Source organism: Acomys russatus, chromosome 24 (assembly GCF_903995435.1).
Source record: "Acomys russatus chromosome 24, mAcoRus1.1, whole genome shotgun sequence".
In the NCBI taxonomy this organism is placed as follows: Eukaryota; Metazoa; Chordata; class Mammalia; order Rodentia; family Muridae; genus Acomys; species Acomys russatus.
The window spans coordinates 26,569,406-26,591,742 of NC_067160.1; the positions used below are offsets into that span (position 1 = coordinate 26,569,406).

Sequence of the window (22,337 nt, forward strand, 5' to 3'; positions counted from 1 at the left end):
TAGAAACTACATTAGGATTAGTTGGAGTCATCAGGGTGGAGACTTCATGACAGCATTTGAAAGACCTTTATAAAAGGGGAAGTCTAGTGGCAGTGGCGCGTGCCTTTGGGAGGCAGAGGCGGGGGATCTCTGAGTTCAAGGCCAGCCTGGCCTACAGAGTAAGTTCCAGGACATCCAGAGCTACACAGAGAGACCCTGTCTCAAAAATGAAGAGCAGAGGGGGAGGCGGACCCAAACAGGCAAGCTTGCTTTACCTAGCATGAAACACTCTTTACTGTTCTCTCTTTTTCTTTTTTCTAATGTTCTCTTTCTTTCTTTCCTTCTTTCTTTCTTTCTTTCTTTTTCTTTCTTTCTGACTGCATACACATCTGTGTGAGAGTATTAGAAGCCTGGAACTGGAGTTCGAGACAGATATGCGCTGCCATGTGGGCACTGGGAATTGAACCCAGGTCCTCTGGAAGAGCAGCATGTGCTCGTAACCATTGATCCATCTCTCCAGTGCCAAAACCATTGTTAAAATTTATTTATTGATGTATTTTTTTAAATGTAGGAGTGCTATGTCTGCATGTATACCTATATGTATGTCATCAGCCTACAAAGTCAATATATGGGGGTATTCAAGATCGTACAATCTTTAGAAATTTGACTTTGGTCTCGGAGCGTATCCTAGCAGTAGGACACTTGCCCAGCATGAACAGGACTCGGGTTGCCCCCCCCCGCACCCCCACGCCCCCATGCCCCCAACACTGCAAACATAAATTAAAATAAGTGGCTTTATATTTATTTTACTTCTAAAGTCATCTGTGAGAAAACAGGAAAAAAATTTTAAACAGAATTAATTCTAGTACCCCAAACATTGAATTAAAAAGAAAACAAAAAACAAAACAAAACAAAACCTTCTCAGTCGAAGCACATGGAATCACGGATAGCCTCATTATGACCAGTATGGCCATGCCCCAATGTGCAGCTCTCAGCCGCTTACCAGCGACCTTGTCTGCACTTGTGAACTGGGAACGGTGATACACCTCACGGGTATGAGAGAGAGCAAGGGAAACACGGCTCTAGGAACTGCTGTTCATAAAGCAGCGAAAACACACAGAAGGCAGTTAAATCAAGGAGGCAGCACTGCATCCTCTTCCATCCTCATCTACTCAGAATGGCTACATCCACTGAGGGGGCCCGAAGATTATCCCCATAAGCCCAGTGCGGACAAATGATCTGCCAAGACCTCGCTCAGATCTTTTTTTTTTTAAAGCCCTTTATTTCTACAAGCACACATTCATTCGTCCCCTTCCTTGAAATAGGATTTGGCAAATTATAATCTGCAAATTGAAATCCTTCTTTACTGTACGGACATGGACATGAGGAGGCCAGGCCCCTGCGGGGCTCTCGGGGGGGGGGGGGCTCCCCTTCAAAGGATGAGGCTCAGTGTGCACCGTCCCACTGAGAATCAGCATAAATTGTCCCTGACTCAATCAACCCTTAGTGCGGCCTCTTCTTCACTCACGCACAGCCAGCAACCCCAAATCCTCACTTCATCAGTTCCTGCTTCTGTCACCTCTAAAGGCTGCTCAACTACTGTATCACAGCCCCCCATCCAAGCCACAAACACACCAATTCCCTAGTCAGAAAGCCAGCTAGTTCTTTCTTCCTAATTAAGGAAAGGGGTGCCAAGTGCCCTCTAGACACTGCAAGGGCACCATTTAAGAAGATTCCCATGTGCAGTTGCCAGTGGTTACCCGTAGCCCCTGCTTCCTGAAGACACTCTTTTTCTCATCAGTTGTGAAACACCTCTGCTGGACTTACTCAGACGATGCTCAAATGTTTTATTTATGGGGAGTCTCTAAAGTCCCGCTGCTACTGCAATGCTGTGAAAGACCCCCCTTCTTTTCGGGACCAAGTGCACTGTTCTAAGCGCTTTCAAATGAGAGTTGGAGCTTTGGGCAGCAATCTGTCATTTATCACCCCTGCCTGCTTTTATTTCTTTAAATAACAATACTCTGAAATCACCAAGTTACGATCAAGCAGCACCGGGTCCCTGACAGCAAACTTCAGGAAATCAGCTAACCAGACACCAGTCAACCCACAGGCTCACCACACATTGGTCGGAGGTGGTTTCTGGTGCTGCAGGCTTGCTTAGTTCCTTCCTTAAAGTCCTTAGAGTGGCAGAGGTCAGTGTCCTTTGATGTCTCTAGTCATGCCACACAATCTCAAAACCGTCTGCTATAGAAGACTATTAGTCCTAATTGGCCAGCAAACAGCCAACAAGAGTAAACATTCCCCTCCTGCTGGCCTCCTGTCTCCCCAGTCTGATCGAAGCCTCGTCCACTCAAACCTCAGCAAACCTGGGTCTGGTGCTTTCATCTTATTTCCACTTCCCAGTGGTTGACCTGGCATCATCGTCATCATCGTCATCATCATCATTCCATTCAAACGTACTCCTTTCCAAGAGCTGGAAGGCCTCCCAAACGAAAAGGCTATTATGCGCACTTTATGCGGGAACTACACTCTGTGTCCAGTATCCAGCCATGAGAACGTGATCTGACCAGCCTAACGGGAGAGCTTTAATCCTTGCGGCTTGGTTCATGATCCCTTAGCAGCATCCTTAGGCAGATGGTGAGGGAGCTAGAACCCCCAGCTTTCTGGTTTACTCCGCACCCAGCCTACTCTCAATCTGCTTGACAGCGTATGTCTCTGTCAACTTCTCTTGCACACACCACTCCAGAAACTAGCAAAGCCTCCTTCAAAACAGTGCTGTGTGCCTCCTCTTCTGGATCGCTGTCATCCTCGGCCAGTTGTATCCGAAGTAGAGGGTGGGAGGTGATCGTCCAGAGCATCAAAAAGAAATAAGATAATTTCTCACTTTATTTATTTGCCTTATTTCTTCTTTTGTTTCTATTTTCGCATATCTCTCAGGCAAACAGCTTGTCACCAAGCAAATATATGCGTATAATTTATACATGTACAAGTGCTGGAGGTGTGAGCAAGGATTTTACTGATGCGGAGAAATGTTTGAAGGCTACTGGCTGGCGGTTGTGGTGGCATGCATCATTAGACCCAGCTATCTGGGAAGCAGATACAGGAGGAGTACTTGAACCCAGGAGTTGGAAGTTACCATAGGCAAACAAAATAGCGATGGCTCAGCAGCTAAGAGCACTGGCTGCTCCTCTACGGGACCCAAGTTCAATTCTCAGCACTCACGTGACAGCTCACGACCATCTGCAATCCCAGCTCCAGGGATTCCATCCCACCAGGCATGCATGTGGTACACATTTCTGTGCACACAGGCAAAATACCCATACACATAAAATAAATTGAAAGGGAAAAAAAAAAAAAGATAAGAAAAGAGTATTCTGGTTAAGGTTTCAGAGGTCTACGAGCCCATCACGATAGAGGATGGCATGTCAGCAAGCCACAGGCATGGTGACCAGAGCAGGAAGCAAAGAGATCACATCTCCAACCTCAGACGTGGAGCAGAGGGAAGGAACTGCAAATGGTGAGCTATAAATTCCCGAAGCCCACCCCGAGGGACACACTTCCTCCAGCAGGGCTGTGTCAACTCCGCAAACAGCGCCACCAACTGGGGACCAAGTGTTCCAATTCCTGAGCCAATGAGGGACATTTCTTAGCCAAATTAACACAGTATTCTATAGATAATTCCAAAAAATCAATGTACTATAGTTGAGGTCATAAAGTGTTTGCGTTCATACAGTTTAGGTAGTAGCATAACATTCTCGCATTTCAGTATTCATTCCTGGCCTTCCTATTATTCAGTTAAAAGTACTTTTATTGAGGCCTATGCATAGAGCTATCTCCACATACAGACAGATAGACAGACAGACAGGCAGGCAGGCAGACACACACACACACACACACACACACACACACACACACACACACACACACCATAGCTGACAATTATTTGTAACTCTAGCTCTAGGGGATCCAATGCTAATTCTAACCTCCAAGGTTTCCTGAATGCATGTGGTGCACACACATACACTCAGGTACATGCATAGACATACAAATAGAGTGTGTGTGGTGTGACATTAGGACCAATTTTCAAACTCATGAATGTAGATAGTATTTATAAAATATATGAATTCTTCTAAGTTTTTTTTCTCACTTAATGCTTTTAACACTTAAAATATATAAATATGTATTCATTTTTCTAGAAAGATTAGGATTTTTTAATAGATGGGGAAATCTTTTTTTTTTTTTTTACTTTTTCTTTCATTCTTTCTTTGTGTTTGGTTTTCAGTTTTTGAGACAGAGTTTCTCTGTTTAGCTCTAGCTGTCCTGGAACTTGATCCATAGATGAGGCTGGCCTTGGACTCAGGTATTCGCCGGCCTCTGCTGCCTGAGTATTGGGATTAAAGGCATGGACCACCATCGCCCATCTAAGAGGAAAACTATTTTTTTGATGACGTATTTATTTTATGGGTCTGTGTGCCAAGCATAAACTTGGGAAGCCGGAAGAGGGCATTTAGCCTCCAGAACTGGGGTTATGAGCAGTTATGAGCTGTCTGACACAGGTACTAGGAACCAAACACACATTCTCTCTGCAAGAAGACCACGTAGTCTTAACCACTGAGCCATCTCTCCAGCCCAGTGGTGCTCAACCTTCCTAGGGCTGTGACCCTTTAACGCCTTTTCTCATGTTATAGTGACCCCCCCACCATAAAATTATTTTCATTGCTACTTCATAACTGTAAGTTTGCTACTGTTACCATAATGTAAATATGTGTTCTCCAGTAGTCTTAGGTGACCCCTGTGAAAGGGTAATTTGACCCCCAAAAGGGATCGTGACCCACAGATTGAGAGCTGCTGCTCCAGCCCCAGAAAAATACTTTTATAGAACGTTTGTGCTTTTATAAAACTCAGGACTCTTCTATACTCAATTATTGCAGGTTTTGTTTTTCTTTTTCTTTTTTTTTTTCAGAATCTTTTCCTTTCTTAAAATTTATTTTTTTTTTTTCAATTATGTGTATATGTGGTATAGGGAGGGTGTATACACATGAACGCAGGCCCCGGCAGAGTCCAGAAGAGAGTATGAGAATCTTACAGGTAGCTGTGTGAGCCATGCATGTAGGTGTTGGGAACCTAACACAGACCTCTAAATTCGGCAGGTGCTCTAGACCCCTGAACTGTCTCTCCAGACCCCTCAATATCGTTTTCAGTGAAGAGAGGCTGCAGCAAAGCCATCATCCCTGCTACCAATTCCCAAGACATCCACTGCGTGGCTTTGAACAGGTCGGGCAATGTTACCCCCTCCCCCTGTAATTCATAGCTATATTCAACTCACTCTACGTGTTAGGAATGTTCTTGGCTGAGAGATAACGGAGTAAAACTTAAAAATCCTGTTGCAGAAGCCCATTAGGCAATTCCAAGAAGGCATAGAAAATTCATTATAATACTAGCTCCCCTGGAGGGGGGTGGGGAGAGGAAGGGCTGGAATCAAACAAGAGGCTCATGCATGCTAGGCAAGTATTTTACCGCTGTGTTATAACCCTAGCCCCCAAATTAGCCCCGATCGTTTTACAAAATGAAGGACCACTTTAGTCCTGCTGTAAAGGCAAGTTTTACCTGGCCTCTCAGTGTGTCTGAGCTGGTGAAAAGCCAAGGAGACAAACTACTGATGAAGACAGGACCCAGATGAGCCCAGATACCCTCTGCCTCTCCTTGCTGCAAAAGCTCCACAGATCCTGCCAGGCTGTGAGTAAAAAAACATCCCAGCCAGAACCGACCAAGGTCTGGCAAATGACTTTCTGACGGACAGCACCCCACGGAGCTCTGTCTGGATCCTCAGAGCACTTTTCAATGATGCTGATGAAGGTCTGTGTACACCTGGAGGTTACAGCTGACGTACAGTACTGCGGAGAATCTGACAGCTGCAAGACTCAACTGCAGAGCAACCCAATCCCTCACGACGCTGTTCGTTTCCAGGCTGCCCTTGCGGGACCTGCCAGGAACCATCTTTTTTTTTTTTTTTTTTTTTTTTTTTTCCAGGATGATTGTATAATCACAGACTTGGTTTTCTCCAGTCACCACTGTTTCACAGGAAGCACACCTCAGGACAGCCCAACCTCTCAGCACAGAATTTAAAAAAAACAAAAAACAAAAAACAAAAAACACCCACCAGGAGAATAAATGAATCCTGCTGGGTCCAGAGCAAACACGTGAAGAAGGAAGATGGTAAGGGCAGCTCTCTCAAGGGAGCACTTCCCTCATAAACAGTTTAGGTTTTGTCATAAACACCTCACAGAATCCAAGTGCCTGAGACATCTGTGCACCTACACCACAGTCATCACAAATAGCGCGGGACACAACCGTAAGTACGGACGTGCCTTTGTCATCTGAGGTGACGACCCCAGCCTACAGCCACTCGCATCCTAATAGACTCATCTCAAACTATTCTGCCAAAAAGAAAGGAAACCTAAGACAAGAGGTCTCGGTTTGCCGACTACTGAGATCTGACTTCATGCATGGGCTTTGCCACTGGCAGCACAAAAACAGTCAGGCCTCCTCCTCCTCCCTAAATCCATCCATCTCCATCCGTATCAGGTTCATGACTGCAGGCTCGGTGGGTACAGCTGCCCCCAGGGAAGGTGGCAGGAAAGAGGCTCACTTGGGAGGAGCATGAGACAGAGGGACAGGCTACGCTGCTTATCAGCACAGTCCTCAGATCCATCCTGTCTACCCACAGGTCCCAGTCTGGGAAGAATCTACTAGTAACTAGGTGTCTGTAGGTAGCACAGACCACAACCCCACCCCCCCACCCCAGCACTCATGCCTCTATAACCTTGAGTCGCCTGCTGGTCCCTCTGACAGTTCTATTACAGTTGTACCAAGCCCAGACACTGGAGGCTAGGCTCTCCCATCACACTCTGACCCCTGTGGTCCCATTACTAGGCCTCCTCCCACCTTCCTCTCCTCATCAAGCATTCTCCTTACCTCTGTTGACAACTCCCACCCCCTACAGTTTCCAGAACCTTCTTTCTGTGTGTCAGCTCCCGGAGTAGGGGCAGGCGGAGCCAACAGCACCAGCTTCACCACTTTCTAAATGTGCAACCTTAGGCAAGAAACCCAGGAGCCCTCAGTCTGTGCAACAGTGCTGACCTCACCCCCTCAAACCAAGGATTAAATGAAAGCGACCCATGAAGCACTTAGCAAATTCCCTGGCATCCATTCACAGCTTTGCTAAGTGCCCACTTTGCAAAGAAAAGGCTCTTGTAAACTGGCGGTGACTATTCCCTCCCTCCACTCTCATACTTTCTATGATGGTAAGGCACACATTTTACCATTTGTGAGCCTACAGTTAGCTCCAGTGGCACAGATGCATGCTTGCACAGTTCTTAGCCATCACTGCCAATAACGTCTGAGCAGAGCTCCTCCCTCCGCCTGCTGCCGGAACTCTGCCACTCTCTGAACACGAACTTGCCTGCTTGGCTCAGGAAGCATCAGCTCCAACACATGCCAGGGCAAGTGGAACCTCTCCTGCCCACTTCCCCCCTCCCCACATGTGAAAACCGCTCCTCCCTCGGTTGTCCCCCGCCTCACGAATGGTCATATCACTCTCCACGCCCAGTTCTCAGCTGACACCTACCTATTTCTGGTATCTTCTCATTCACCGAGGAAACGCGGATAAGGTGGCCCTTCAGTCACAAATCTCTCTCCTGTCCTCTTCCTGTATGTTTCTGTCAGCTCCTAAAAGGCACAAGAGCACAAGGGACAATCTGGGTTAAAATCCCAGCTCCATCTCTTGACCCACTATATAACCTGGAGCAGTTTCTCCTCCTCTCTGGGCCTCCATGCCTCATCTGTAGATAAGCCGTTGGTGGTGGTGTTGTCTAACTGACACGTGAAAGGGCTTAGACCTGTGTCCAGTAAATGAAACGACAGCGACTGTCATTCGTCACACCCACCTCTAGCTCTTGAGTCTGTGCTTGACCACCAGGCACACTCCATAGGCAACACTGTCCTTCCAGCCAGCACAGACTTGCTCTCCCAAGGCCCAGGCTCTTTGGTGGCCCTAGAATGTGTCCTGTCCGTCACACTCAGACCTCACAGATTCCCACACTACTCAACCACCCCAACCCCCTAGCTATATCACTCGCCTCGTTCCGTGGTCTTCTTCACTGGCCACAAGGTGGGAATCAGACCAGGCCTCAGCTTTTCAACTACATCCCAAGCCAAAAAGCCCTCAAGAGGGAAGGTGTGCTACCACTTAGAACGCTCAGCCCCAGAAAGGCCCTCAAAAAGACTTTTTTTTAAAGCCCCTTCAACTGCGCCATACTTTCAGCACCCCCTCCCACTCCACCCAGAAGGGCAAGCGAGCAGGTTTGATACACTGAATCCCGCCTCCCTGCCTCTCCGCTCCTCACCAGGATTCCACAACAGGTACCTCCCCAAGCTTTCCACTTTGACTCTAAACCAACCTTTCCTGGGACCGGCTTCTAGGTGCATGCCTATCTCTCCCCACTTAGATAAGTAGACCAGACATTTACAAGACATACCTGCCTGGGCTCCTGCTGGGTGTCTCCCCCTGCCCAATGTCCATCCCTCTCCTACACTGTACTCCTTCAAGATGCCTGTCCTCACTCTTCCCCCTGCCTCTAACTCTCCGCACTCCTCCAAGAACACATCACTATTTCCTACTGATTGCATCTGTCTACCAGGGCACAGAGCTATGCCTGGCACAGGTGCCAATAACTGCTCAATAAATGAATCAATGAGTATTGCAGACCCTGCTTTCTCCTCTGATAATGTCTTATTGAGGTGGCTTATTAAAAACTTCAAGGAAGATTCACAAACCCGCCACTTACATGCAATGCTGTACACTTTCTTTCTCTGAATTGGATTAGGAAACATTCCCTGCGCTTGCCTTCCCAGTGCAAATATATTCCTTTGATGAAAGAAGAGAGAGAGAGAGAGACCAGAAACAAAAACACTACTTCCTCCTCAACAAAAACAGAAAACCAAAAATAGCAAAACAGCTTATACAAAGTGCCCAGCTGACACTGGCTTAGGTAGGGTAAGAGGCAGTTGTGTTAGCCTGAGAGAGGAAAGGGAAATCTATGTTGGACAACTGGTAAACAACACCAACGAGATTCACATGCCATATAAGAAAGCTGAGCAAAATAATAAATCTCGGGGCTGTTTATATGGCAAAGGAAGAGGAAGCAGTCAGTTGCAGTGGAAATTTCCTTCCTTTGTCTAGTTTTCCCTCTTGGTATGCCTAGCGTACCGATGTCTCAATAGTGACTTATGACAATTTCATTTATAGGAAATGATTTCAAAGGGCCCAGGGAGCTGCAGATGGTACCTTGGGGGCCCATCTGTTTAAGGATGAAAGCATAGCACACACTATTACATCACTCTGACCTTCCTCAGTAACTTCCTATCTGACAAAACCTAGATGTTTGCTCGGTCAACAAGATATTTGTGTTCGTCTCCAGCCTCGGGCTTTTGGACCCTGATTAGTTTTGAAATCATTATGCGTCCAAACTGAATAGGGCCACTGTTGGCAGCTGGAAGGCCAGCCTCTGGGCACAGCCCCAGCTCTGTGGGCTTTGGGAGTGACTGCTGTCCTTTCTGCATAATTGCCCTCTCTGATGGAGCATCCTCCTGCCCCCTTCCAGAGCTAAAGCTGCACTCCTTGGCATCCTCTTTCCTCGGGAGACCCCAGAAAAGGAAAGAAGGGTGTAGCAAGGCCTCAGGCTCTCCAGAGATAAATGTTGTAATGCAACATTCTGCCCCAACCCGGGCTTCCATCCCACAATGGTGCCCTTAGGCCCCGACACTAGGGCAGCTATTATTTCTGGGATGCTCACAGACCCCATAGTAACCCAGTGCCCACAGGTACAGCTATGTGACAGACAGTCAAGCATGCTCAGGTGGCCACACACACCTTTCATCACTCTAGGACACAGCAACAAAACCTACACCCCTCCCACACTCCACAGGGCGCCACCACAGATGTCGTGTCAACTAAGAAGTGCCTGGACCTCCTGGACAACCAGTTTGCGAGGCCAGAGAAGAGAATGCGGAGTAGTGGTATTGCGAGGGGGGTAAAATGGTTGTTGGACGAGACAGAATACATTACATTACATAGGTGGAAATGTCATAATGAAGCCCATTATTATGTATAATTAATATGTACTAATAAAAATATTTTATTCTCTATGGGGGAGGCATATGCACTGATGCTTGCAACTTAAAAGTGCTTTCTAAGAATAAGCAGGCTACGAAGATGAGACTTGATAGCCTATGACCATATAGTGTGGGGGGGGGAGGTTGCCCTTGGTCTTAGACCTAGAGGAGGGGAATAGGGTGAAAGCAGGAGGGAGGGAGGAACGGGAGGATACAAGTGATGGGATAACAATTTAGTTGTAATCTGAATAAATTGATTAAATTTTTTAAAAATGCTTTCTAAAATAAGACAGATTGATGAGCAGGCGTGTGGTCAGTCAAGAGAGTAAAATCCCGGCTGTAGAATGCAGATAAAGGTCATCACGTCAATGCTCTCAAACACAGCAGTGGGGGTGAGTACTTAGGTGTCTTTAATAATCAGACATCATCTGGGCTACTCTCGTTCTCCACTAACGTCCCCCTGGTCTCAGCTCCTGGTCCAGGGCCCCACTTTGTAGCTACTTGTCCTCTGACTCCTTGATCTCCTCTGGTATCTTACAGTTTTTTATTTCTTTGTTTCTTTTTCATGACCTTAACATTATCAAGGAGTACTAGTCAAGTATCTTGTAAAATATTCCTCCATGGGATTTGTCTGTCCCCCATCCCCCCCCCTTTTTTTTTCTTTTGAATATAACAACTTTATTTAGCAGAAAAGTTTCATATGAAAATGAACTCTCATAACCCAATCCTAGGCCAGAACCAAAGATGCCCTTTGGGGAGAGATGTGGACTCTGATGAACTCACAGCTAGTGTTTAGACTCTTTCGAAGGGTTCTGACATGATGCTATTTCCATGCATGACCATCATTTCAATGTTACTCTGTTACCCACCTGCTGTCATCTCCACACATTCACCAATCACAAAGGGACCAAAGCCACACAGTATTCCCTGTACGTCTGCCACCATACCATTTAACCTCAACAATAACTTCTTGTCCATAAATTTCTTCAGCTCAGAAGCTCATGGTGACTCCTCGGTGAGCTCAGTGCAGTGGCATAGCAGTAGAGCTGTCTGGCTTTTTTTTTTTTTTTTAATGGCTAGCCTAGGGCTGTGGGTTTAAGGAGACAGCAGATAAAGGTCCTGCAATCACTGTATGCCCACACTGCCACAGGATAGCTAAGCACCAGGTTGGCCTGGACTGCTTGGCTCAGCAGCTGCCTCAGTGAGCTAGAGGCGGTGGTAACTTCAGCCTTAGGCTCCTGAAGGAAAAGTATCTGTAATAATTATTTGGAATTCTTCTAGAAGAAAGACATTTCCTGACTTAGCATAAATTTCATGTCATGTGAATACACACATTATGCTTTGGATTACTATGCAGTACCGCACTATTTATTTTGTTGCTAAAGTTAGCTCTAGCTATTAGGAGCTCCTTGAGGTTGGCTCCTTCCTCCTTTTGACATGCCCACATCCTTTGTTTTTGGTTTTTTTTTTTTTTTTTTTTTTTTTTTGAGGACTTCCTTATTTTCTAGCCACACAAGACGCTCCAGATCTATAATTATGCATTTTTTCCAAGGAGTCCGGGTCACTGGAGGATGGCACCAGCGGAGTGAAGAGACAGGCATACTTATTACTAATAGTGTGATGGATGCCAGGCCCTCGCCATTCCTCTGTACTAGCCCATTTACACACATTGACTTATCAACATTTAGCTAAACCCAAGTCCACACTTGGGTCTCCAATTCTAATCCCACTCAACATGGAACATCCCAGCCCCCTTCCTTGATTATATCACACCATCTCTTTTTTCTTTCTTTCTTTCTTTTTCTTTCTTTTTGTTTTTTTTTTTTGTTTTTTTTTTTTTTTTTGTTTGTTTGTTTGTTTGTTTTGGTTTGGTTTGGTTTGGTTTTTTGAGCCAGAGCTTCTCTGTGTAGCCTTGGTTGTCCTGAACTCACTTTGTAGACCAGGCTGGCCTCAAACTCACAGAGATCCACCTGCTTCTGCCTCCTGAGTGCTGGGATTAAAGGCGAGCACCACCACCGCCCGGCCTCATATCATTTCTTAAACCTTGTGTACACATAATAGAACTCCAGAATTGTGTTTGCTGGGGCTTTTTGTTTATTTGTTTGTTTGTTTGGGTTTTTTGTTTTGGTTTTGTTTTGCTTCACCTTTTGCCTTTAGAGTTTTACTCAAAATACTTAAAAGTGAACTGGGTCCCTACCTATGCCTTGTGTCCCAAGTCTTCAGTGTCATACAAGACTGTCACTGTCATACAATAAAGCAGCTAGACTCTTCCGTTGAGCCCTCCATCTCAACACACACATCCCGCACTCACACACACAGTCACTGCCTAGTGTCTGATCTGAATATTCAATTCTTCCCTGCCTACCCTAGCTAGAGTGCTGTATACGACCCAAGCAAAACTCGCGGGGTGCACATGTTCTGCTTTACCCTTGACACTATGATCCTTACAGCTGAGGGGCTCAGCCAGCACCTAGCACAGTTCTGGGACATGGAGAGTGCTCAGATATTAAAAATATGAACAAGTTATACAGATTTCATCATTTTATGTTAATGTAATGCAAGTTAATGGCTGGAAGACATTCAACAGAGCCTGAAGGGCATTCTATCACAACGATACCTAAAACTCAGTAATAATAGTTATAAATTTAATGTTACTCCCAACAGACAAAAGAGCAAATCACACACAACTGTTGCGAATCATTTGAACACACATTGGCATGCGATAAAAATATACCACACTTGTGTCCAAAATAAAATTATGTAGCCAAATAACAACAACAAAAAAAGAATGGCATACCATTTAGCATATGTCTATGAAAAGAAAAACATTGAAGGACACATACCAAGTTATTTTTAAGCTCCTTTTCCCCCCCTTGTCCTTAAATTAAAATTAAGAAGCTTGTTTGCTCTGTGGGAAGCCATACAGGAAGATTCTTCTAAGATGCCGTATTGATCTCAGCAAAGAAGGAAATCAGCTCAATGTTGCACCTTTCATGCCAGCACCCAGGAGGCAGAGGCAGGTGGATCTCTGTGAGATTGAGGCCAGCCTGGTCTACAGAGCGAGTTCCAAACCAGATAGGGCTACAGAGAAGAGTCTGTCTCAAAAAAGGAAGGAGGGAAGGATGTAAGAAAGGAAGAGAAGAGAAGGGGAGATGAGAGAAGAGGAGAGAAAAGAAGGAAGCTGTGCACTGAACTAGGAACAGTTTCCAGGGCAAGACTAGACAAGAGCAAAGGTGCACGGGGCATGTCCTCAGGTCCACTGTCACCCAGCAGGAGCACCTCAAAGGCAGGACACGGGTGCAACGCTGCTTCCTACAGAGAGCAAGGGGGGGAAATGGGGGCTGTCTAGAGCATGTCCTAGAAAAACGTTAAGCTTAAAGGATAGAGAAGACTTAAACGAAGGCAGGGAAGGGCAGTATCCCTCTGCCCAGATGATGTCTCATTATCCGTGAGAACCTAAGAAGAGCCTGGGCCCTACCTGCCCTTCTCCTGCCTTCTGGGCTTGTCCGGAGAGGAAAGAGAGGACTGCATGTGGGTAATCTGCCTCCAGCAGATCTAATAAAGCTCAAGTGGCTGATACTGGGATTAACATTTTTACAGTGGCATTTACACCCACCCCTACCAAAAAGTGCTTTGTAACAGAAACTACCCCGGTACACAGTAATCTTCCATTCTGCTGACGGCCTAATGGAAATAAAACCTCATGCTCACTTTTGAGTCATTTTCAATGCATAGCATTGCGCCCAGCAGACCTCTAGTCCCAGGTAACACAGGGCTAGACAGAAGTAGAGGCCAACCCCACACAGACACTGTGGGCTACAACACTGGGAAACTACTGCAGTTGTGAGGGCTTTGTGCAGAAGGCTTAACTAGACAAGGCACAAAGTATCTCCTTCAGTCCTTATAACCAGCAAGAAAAGGACTAGGCAGTAAACAGCTACTCACAGCTCAACGGCAGTGTCTTTATCTAGAATGCATAAGGCCTTGGATTCAAAACCCCTCAGCACCCAGGTGGCTGCTCACAACTGCTGAAAATCTAGCTCCAGGGGGTCCGACCTGCCCCCGTTTCTGGCTTCCAAGGGCTCCCACACGCACTTGGTACACACATACTCACGTAGGCACATACACATAAGTGGAAAGAAATAAAGCTCTAAAAGACATCAGCACTTTCTTTTTCAAATGCAACTCAGACATAATACCAAAATCTCAAAGTTAAAATCTGAAGCATAGCCTAGCATGGCAGCACATGCCTGTGATCCCAGCATGCAAGAGGTAGAAGCAGAAAGATCAGGAGTTCGAGACCAGCCTCTGTCGCACAGACAAATTCAAGAACAGAACACTGCCTGTCTCAAAACTAAAAAACAAAAAATCAAGGAACCAAAAATCATACTCTTCCATTCTCAAAGCACTAAAGACAATATTTGTGAGACCGAGGCAGGAGAACTATAAATTCCAGGCCTATACTGACCAATACAAGACACTTTACCAAAGACAAAGTCTCAAGTTGAAAACAAGCATGGAGACCTTACTTCATCCGCAGGGAGGACTAACTAACCTGGCCTCTATTCTAAACACCATCCCTGCCCTCCCCTTCCTCCCCACCTACCTCTCCCGTACCCTAATAAAGATTCTGATCCTCAGTTAACTGTAGAAATAGATAAAATAAAGATCTGATCTATAAGCCACAAAGTAAAACACTTAGGCCAGGTTCTGCCAGCTTATAACCTCTTGATTCTCTGGGACAGAGTCTCTCTGGTTAAAATTAGGCCTGTATCATGGATTCTCTGCCTGTGCCGGTGGGAAAGTTCTTCACAGTAGAATGATTTCCTCTTTACACATTCATTAATTGACCGAGAGTGATACTGCCGTTGGGCTCTGGATGTGCCACCCAAAATATGGCTGCCGGGGACCACGATACCTCAGCACACATTCTGAGCTAGTTACTCTGAGAAGGGCAGCTTTCGAGGATAAGTGAGTGGGCACCTGAACAGGAAGGAGACATCAGCAAAAAAGCTGCTCCCAACAGCGTCAAGGCACAAGAGACGTTACCCGCATCAGAAGGCAGTGTCCACTGGAACCACCATACCTACTGTGCTACACAAATGCCAACGGTCTTGCTTTGTGAGAAAGACTCCTACGCCTGTATACATAACGTGGATCCCCCTACTAATCTGTTCTGGGTCAACCAGCCTAAGACTCTGGGAGGGTGAAGAGAAGCCGAGTTCCGTCCCCTATACCCCAGGCACTCCTTAAAGAAACCTGCAGCATCACCTGTCACAGCTGAGCACCCTATCCGCACTGCGATTCAGGACAACCCTAAAGAGGGCTTTGGAAAGCAACGTTTAAAGTTTTAATGGAAATTTTAAGGTGAAACTTAAAATATGTAGCCCCATCTGGACTTGAACTCACTGAGATCCACCTGCCTCTACCTCCTGGGTACTAGACTAAAGGTGCATACCACCATTCCTGGCTAGGTTCATTTCTTTTTAGACTGAGAAAAATGTTTTGTGCTTATTAAAATATAGAATTATGAGCCAGGCAGTGATGGCACACGCCTTTAATCCCGGCACTCAGGAGGCAGGGGTAGAAGGACCTCTGAGTTCAAGGCCAGCCTGGTCTGCAGAGCGAGTTCCAGGGCAGCCAGGGCTACACAGAGAAACCGTCTCGAGAAAACCAATACATACATATAATTATGGAATATGTAAGTGATGACAAATGGTACAAAGGTTCTTTTTAGAAGAAAAACTGTTCAGTCCTATCAACCAAATACCATCCAGATGCTCTCTGTGTGTGTGTGCGTGCGTGCGTGTGGGTATGTATATGCATGTAAGGGCATACATGTGCATATAAACATGCTTAAATGGCACCATCTTGGCATACTGTATGTATGTAAAAAGATACATAGTGCAAGAGCTAGTGAGAAGGCTCGACAGGTGAAGAGAGCTGTCACTAAGCCTGACAACCTGAGTTTGGTCCCCAAGACCCTCATGGTAGAAGAAGAGAACTGACTCATGCAGGTCATGATACCCACACACACATGCATTTCATCACACAAGAAATAAATGAGATATAAAAAATTTAAAGATATGCAATGCGTTTGAAAAAATAATAAATGCAATGATGCCATTTAATAAAACCCCTTTCTCCAAAGGATACATTCCAACAAATGCCAAAATCTTTAGCACCAAAACCTACCCATGTACACACACAGACACAAACACACACACATACACACACACACACCTATAATAAAGTGTAATTTATAAATTAGTCACAGTGATTAAAAACAATAACACTCTTAGTTAGGCTTTTACTGCTGAAGAGACACCACGACTCAGGCAACTCTTATAACAAAACAAAACAAAACAACCATTTAATTGGAGCTGTCTTCCAGTTCAGAGGTTTAGTCCTTTATCGTCATGGAGAGAAACATGGCAGCATGCAGGCAGGCATGGTGCTGGAGGAGCTGAGAGTTCTATGTCTTAACCAGCAGGCAGGGGGAAACTGCCAGCTAGGCTTACCTTGAGCTTGAGAACTCAAGCCCCGCCTCCACAGTGACACACTTCCTCCCTCCAATAAGGCCACACCTCCTAACAATGCCCCTCCCTACAGGCCAAGCATTCAAACACAGGAGTCTGTGGGAGCCATGCCGATTCAAACCACCACGACAATTAACAATAAAACCATTTCGACACTGCACGACAAGTTTGTGAATGGGTCTGTCCCTCTTGAAGCAATCAAGGCAAATACTAGGAATTTCAGACCCTGGTTGACGGTGGGCTTCTGAAAGTAGACTGACGGACAGGAGGTACTCCTACATAGAGCAAGCTGCTCTTCACCTCAACAGCACGCAGAAGCCCCGGTCACTCCATTGAGCTACCTCCAGTCAGGTCCCAAAGAAACTAAGGCTACCTGCTGTGCCTATTTAACAAGTCAAAGCACCGGCAGGCTCACTCAGCACCTGGGGCTCCCCCTCTGCCTTTCTCACCCTACCTACACCCTAAACCTCTCCAGCCCAAGGGCTTCCCCTTCCGCCAGCTTCTGACTCTCATAAAATCCTACCATTTTGGCCATGCGCTCTCTTGTTTCTTTTTGTCCTGTTAGTCCTCAGCTCTTGGCTTGCCCTAGGCACGCTCTCTCTCTCTCTCTCTCTCTCTCTCTCTCTCTCTCTCTCTCTCTCTCTCTCTCTCTCTCTCTCTCTCTCTCTCTCCCTCCCTCCCCCCCCCCCCCTCTCATTTCTCTGTGCCCTTTGGTCTTCATCATCACCACCGCGACTACCACCTCTCTCTCCTCTCATGGCCCAGTTCAGTCTGGACTCTTCCAGATGCCTCTGGCTGAACTCTCCTTCCTATCTACACTAAAAACCTTCCCCTCAACCACACCTCGGTGGGCATGTCCTCATTTTCGTCCACTGTACAGAGCTGCCTACTTGTTCTAGGTGGGTTTCTGTGGCTGTGATAAAACGCAGCTTGTCAGACATGATGCTGGGGCGTGACTATAGCTCACTGTCTCCAGACCACAAGACAGCTCCTAAGCTTCTCAAAGATGTCAAAATCGCCAGGTGGTGGTGGCGCACGCCTTTGATCCCAGCACTCAGAAGGCAGAGGCAGGCGGATCTCTGTGAGTTCGAGGCCAGCCTGGTCTACAGAGTAAATTCCAGGACAGCCAAGGCTACACAGAGAAATTCTTTCTGGGAGTGGGGGAGTGGGGGTGGGGGGAGGAGTGAAAGGTGTCAAAATCCTTCATGCTAAATCATCTTCCCACAGTAAAACCTACTGAAGATTCTGACTTCAAAGATGATGGAAAGGCTAGAGGTCAGAAGAGTGCTTAAGTCCTGCATCTTGTACACGACTGTTTTCCTGAATCTCCTCTTGGCTGAAAACTGCCCAAAATATCTACCATCTCTACCTTACAATGTGCTGCAAAGCCTAAAATGAGCATCTATTCTTTCTGGAGTACCTGCTGAGCTCTTTCTCTGTGCCCTGATTTTGAAGACAAAGAGGCCACGCTGGCCCCAAGCATCTAGAGAGAGAGAGAGAGATAAGCAACAAGGCCCAAAACAACCTGACTATGATAGAAAGTATGAGGGGCAAGCGAAGACCCAGACATTAAAAACACCAGAAACTATGCACCACCTGGGAAATCTGTGACCCCCTATGAAACAAAAGGCCCCTAAGTCAGCCAGACTTTGGCTGCAGAAGGGAAGGGAGCTATAGCCGCTGCCTTAAGCACATAATGGAACGCTTTTCTCCCCTTTTGCAAACTTTACCGAGCATCATTTAACATTTATAATTCTTAAAATATTTTAATTGCTGGTAGCACAGATGGAGGCGTGATTAATTCTGACTGAAATAATGTATGTGAAAGGTGGAAATTCTAAACCCCCCGTGAATGGTATTATTGTCAGAGCATGAAGTAACCTAGAATTATGCATAATAGCGTCACACACTGCAGCACGGGGTATTTTTATGTTCTGCTCTTGGTTTCCGGCTCACCTGATAATGTACAACATTAATCACTTCTTTACAGTATTTCCCCTAATTAAAAAAAAAAAAAAAAAAAAAAAAACAAGTAAAAAACACCAGCCAAACAGTACAAAGGGGCCTGGAAAGGCAATTTCTCCTGTCCCTGATTCTTAACATTTAGATTGTTGTCTTCGTCTCAGAAAACACTGCATTTATGTTTTAACCAGAAGTTTACATGTAAGTATCCTTAGCATTTCATTCGTGGTGCCGCATCTTAATCCCGAACCCTGCTCTCATCCCCAACCTGACTTTTTCCCGCTGAGCTTCTAAAGCCTACTGCGGACATCTCCACCTAGATCCTACGGGAACCTCAGGGCGGGACACCCCAAACTCCTCACGCTCCTGCTTCTGGTGTGCCACTTCACCGTTATTTAAAATTCTGAACAGTGCTCTAGACAGCTCTTCTCTTCTTCCCCCTATGCACCTATGGATTTTTCTTTTTTTTTTTTTTGTTTTTTGTTTTTTGTTTTTTTCGAGACAGGGTTTCTCTGTGTAGCCTTGGCCATCCTGGACTCACTTTGTAGACCAGGCTGGCCTCGAACTCACAGCGATCCGCCTGCCTCTGCCTCCCGAGTGCTGGGATTAAAGGCGTGCGCCACCACGCCCGGCTCACCTATGGATTTTTCAATCAATCAATCGTTGATTTCCTCTTTCCATGCTTCCCATACCTACCCAAGTTCAAGTGACTATCTTAACCACACAAGAGTCTCCCTGGCTTCTTGGTCTCTCTTCTCCCTTCCTACCCCTTCCTACCGATTTACAAAAAGGAAATGTGACCATGTCCCTTCACTTAAGCCCTTTCAGAGAGTCCGTCACCTATAGAATCAAGCCTCAGGTCTTCGGCAAGGTCCACGAGGCACAGCAATAACCACGCCTCAGGCTCTCGGAGCTCCTGAGTCAGGACTGCTTCCTCCTGCAACCTCCCTACTCCTCTCAAACTGAGCATAGCTCTGGATGTTTCCATCCATGCCTGGGACAGCTAATCTTAGTTGTCAACTTGACACACCCGGAGAAGAGGGACCCTTGATCGAGCCATTCATCAGATTGGCCTGCGAGCATCTCTTTGGGGGCCATTTTCTAGATTGCTAACTGATGCAGAAGAGGCCAAATATCAGTAGGGTACCATTACTAGGCAGGTAGGTTCAGTTTATAGGTCATCAGGAAGGAGTGAAGGAGAGTTTTGCCACTGATTTGACAGTAGGGTAGCCCATGAGTGAGGTGGACCATTGGGTGGTCACGGTCTGTGATAGTGGAGGTAGTGCTCTGGGCCACCCAAAGGCGTACATGAACCTGGACAAAGAAAACAAACTGGGGACATGTGGCTACTGTAACCTGCAGTTCAAGCAGCACCATCACTAGTCTGGTTACATCTTTGTCCTCTGACACCAACAGAGTTGTATTAGTGTGACGTCAAGGTTTTGTGTGAAAGGTGTCCTGTGCTATGTATACAGAATGCTACCAGCAGTTTAAAAAAAAAAAAAAAAAAGTAGCCGAATGAGAGTCTGGTAACATGTCAGCAAGCACCCGGTCTCCGCGGTTCTAGCTTCAAGTTCCTGCCTTGTACTCCTGGCTCTGGCTTCCCTCGCTCATGGCCAAAACCTGTAAAATGAAAATAAACCCTTTCCTTCCTCAAGCTGCTTGTGGTCACAGCGTTTATCACAGCAAACTGAGACACAATCTCGGTTCTCAGTCTTTCCAAAGGCGGCTTGGGCACAAAAGTTTCAAAGAATCAGCCACACCCAGGGGAGAGGGGCCTCTCCTGTGCCCTGTTCCTGCTCAACCTGGGTCTTGGCACTTAACCTCCAACTGGGGAAACTCACAAGTGTCGCCTTGCCCACAGAGGTTATGTCCTTCCAACACAGAGCCCACAGCTTCATCCTTGTAGCACCCAGACTTTCACGACAAACCTGATGCTGTTGGTTCTAACAAGAGTCCGTCCAGACTCCAAGTGTCCTGTGTAAATATCAGTCCTCATGAGTACAATGACCCCACCCCCCCCCCCCACCACCCTCCTCCAAAAAGAAGAAACTGAGACTCTGACATGAAGACCAGGGCATTAAGCAGATGCTGAAACTTGAAACAGAGTCCACAACAGATACTCCTTAAATTGTATGGTTCTCTTGTGTATTTTGGAGCTCCAATTGTAAAGTCCCAGAGATAAGGGTGAGTTCACAATTGTGGGCAACCTAAAGATTACCCCCCCACACAAACGTCAGACCAAAGCAATCTAGAAATGACAGTGAACAGAAAGCGTATAATGAACACATTTTGTACCAGCCCCGACCCTACAAACCTGCTTTTAGCATGCGCAGGCAAGGGCTTTGGGGGAGAGCTGTTCAAAAATCCAAGGGGGCACAGTAGCCCAGCTTAATCCTACCTGTTAGCTCTCCCCGTGAACCGTCAGTGTCCCAAAGCTGTCCCCCACCCCCGACCCCCCAACTCCACAGCATCTGTAGGCCCATACTACTCATTGCAATGGCCCTTTGAACCAAAACTCGTGCAGATTTAAAAAGTGATCCCTTCTGGACAGACACAGCAATCCCTGGAAACACTTATTGGGGAGCCCATGGCAGAGAAATAGATAGGGCAAGAACAGAAAGTTAGTGCACAGGGGTGGGGGTGGGGAATCACCATTCACGGCCATCTACAAAATGGGCCCAGTGGGTAAGACGAGAAGAGAGGCCCTGTGAGGATCAAATTAAGCATTTTAGGAACAAGCACTGGGCCCCAAGCCTGGCACAAAGTAGACACTCAAGTGGCATCTTCTAAATGACTGACAGGCTAGCAAGCACAGCTTCCAACTGACCCCCACCAGTCAGAATAGGGACTAAGGAGCTGGGAGCTGAGAAGCCCTGCCATGGGTACAGGATGGAGTAATGACACTTAGCCGGGAAGTTAGGGAAGGCTGAACTCCCTCCTCCCAACTCAATGAACAAGAAACAATCCTGATCTGCACCAGCTGATGCAAAGCCTGCTGTCCCGGAGAACCAAGGCAGCAAACATTACTATGAGCACCTGTGGTTACCAACAAAAGACAAAACTCGAACATTTCTAACCTGCCATCAAACCCCACGCAAATCAGAGACTTCCCCCCAGCTCTGGAGGAGTCGCAGACAAGGAAGAGCAGCACACAGTCAGCCCTCCTAGAGGAATAAGCAAGCCCTTAGTGTGCCGGGACAGACACTAAGCCTCACTACTAAGCAGTAGTCTGGGACTTCACCACACTCCATTCCCAAAACAACCTTCAGAAGAGGCCACATCCCAGGTCCTCAGAGAGCAAGTTCCAGGAAGCTGGGCAGTCCACTCGGGTCGCAGGGACCAAGGCACTGGGGGTTGGGACCCTACCACAAGTTGCCTGGCTTCAAAGCCTCAGCGTGGCTGAGCTGCACATGACAAAGAGGTCAGGGACTGGATGTCACCAGTCCTACCCAGATGTATAATAAGAGGTGACTTGACTTTAGAAACAGCTGAGCACTTTTTGTTACTTTGGGGGAAAGCAGAAGAGACCGAAGTCAGTGGCCTTTGTTGTAATGGGGAAGCAAAGTTAGGGCCTTTTTTTCTTTTTTCTTTTAAATATTTTACTTAATTTTGATTTATGTGCATTGGTGTGGGGGTGTTAGATCTTGGAGTTACAGACAGTTGTAAGCCACCATGTGGGTG

The 22,337-nt window shown here is 46.5% G+C and overlaps 1 protein-coding gene across 1 annotated transcript in view; it reads right to left on the bottom strand.

Moving 5' to 3' along the window:
* The window catches only part of Tanc1 (tetratricopeptide repeat, ankyrin repeat and coiled-coil containing 1), a 225,399-nt gene that overhangs the window by 184,202 nt on the left and 18,860 nt on the right, over nucleotides 1-22,337 (bottom strand). Inside the window, exon 2 of the mRNA XM_051166670.1 lies at nucleotides 7,607-7,707. The gene's annotated coding sequence lies outside the window, so the exon portion shown is untranslated. The remainder of the gene's footprint in view (nucleotides 1-7,606; nucleotides 7,708-22,337) is intronic.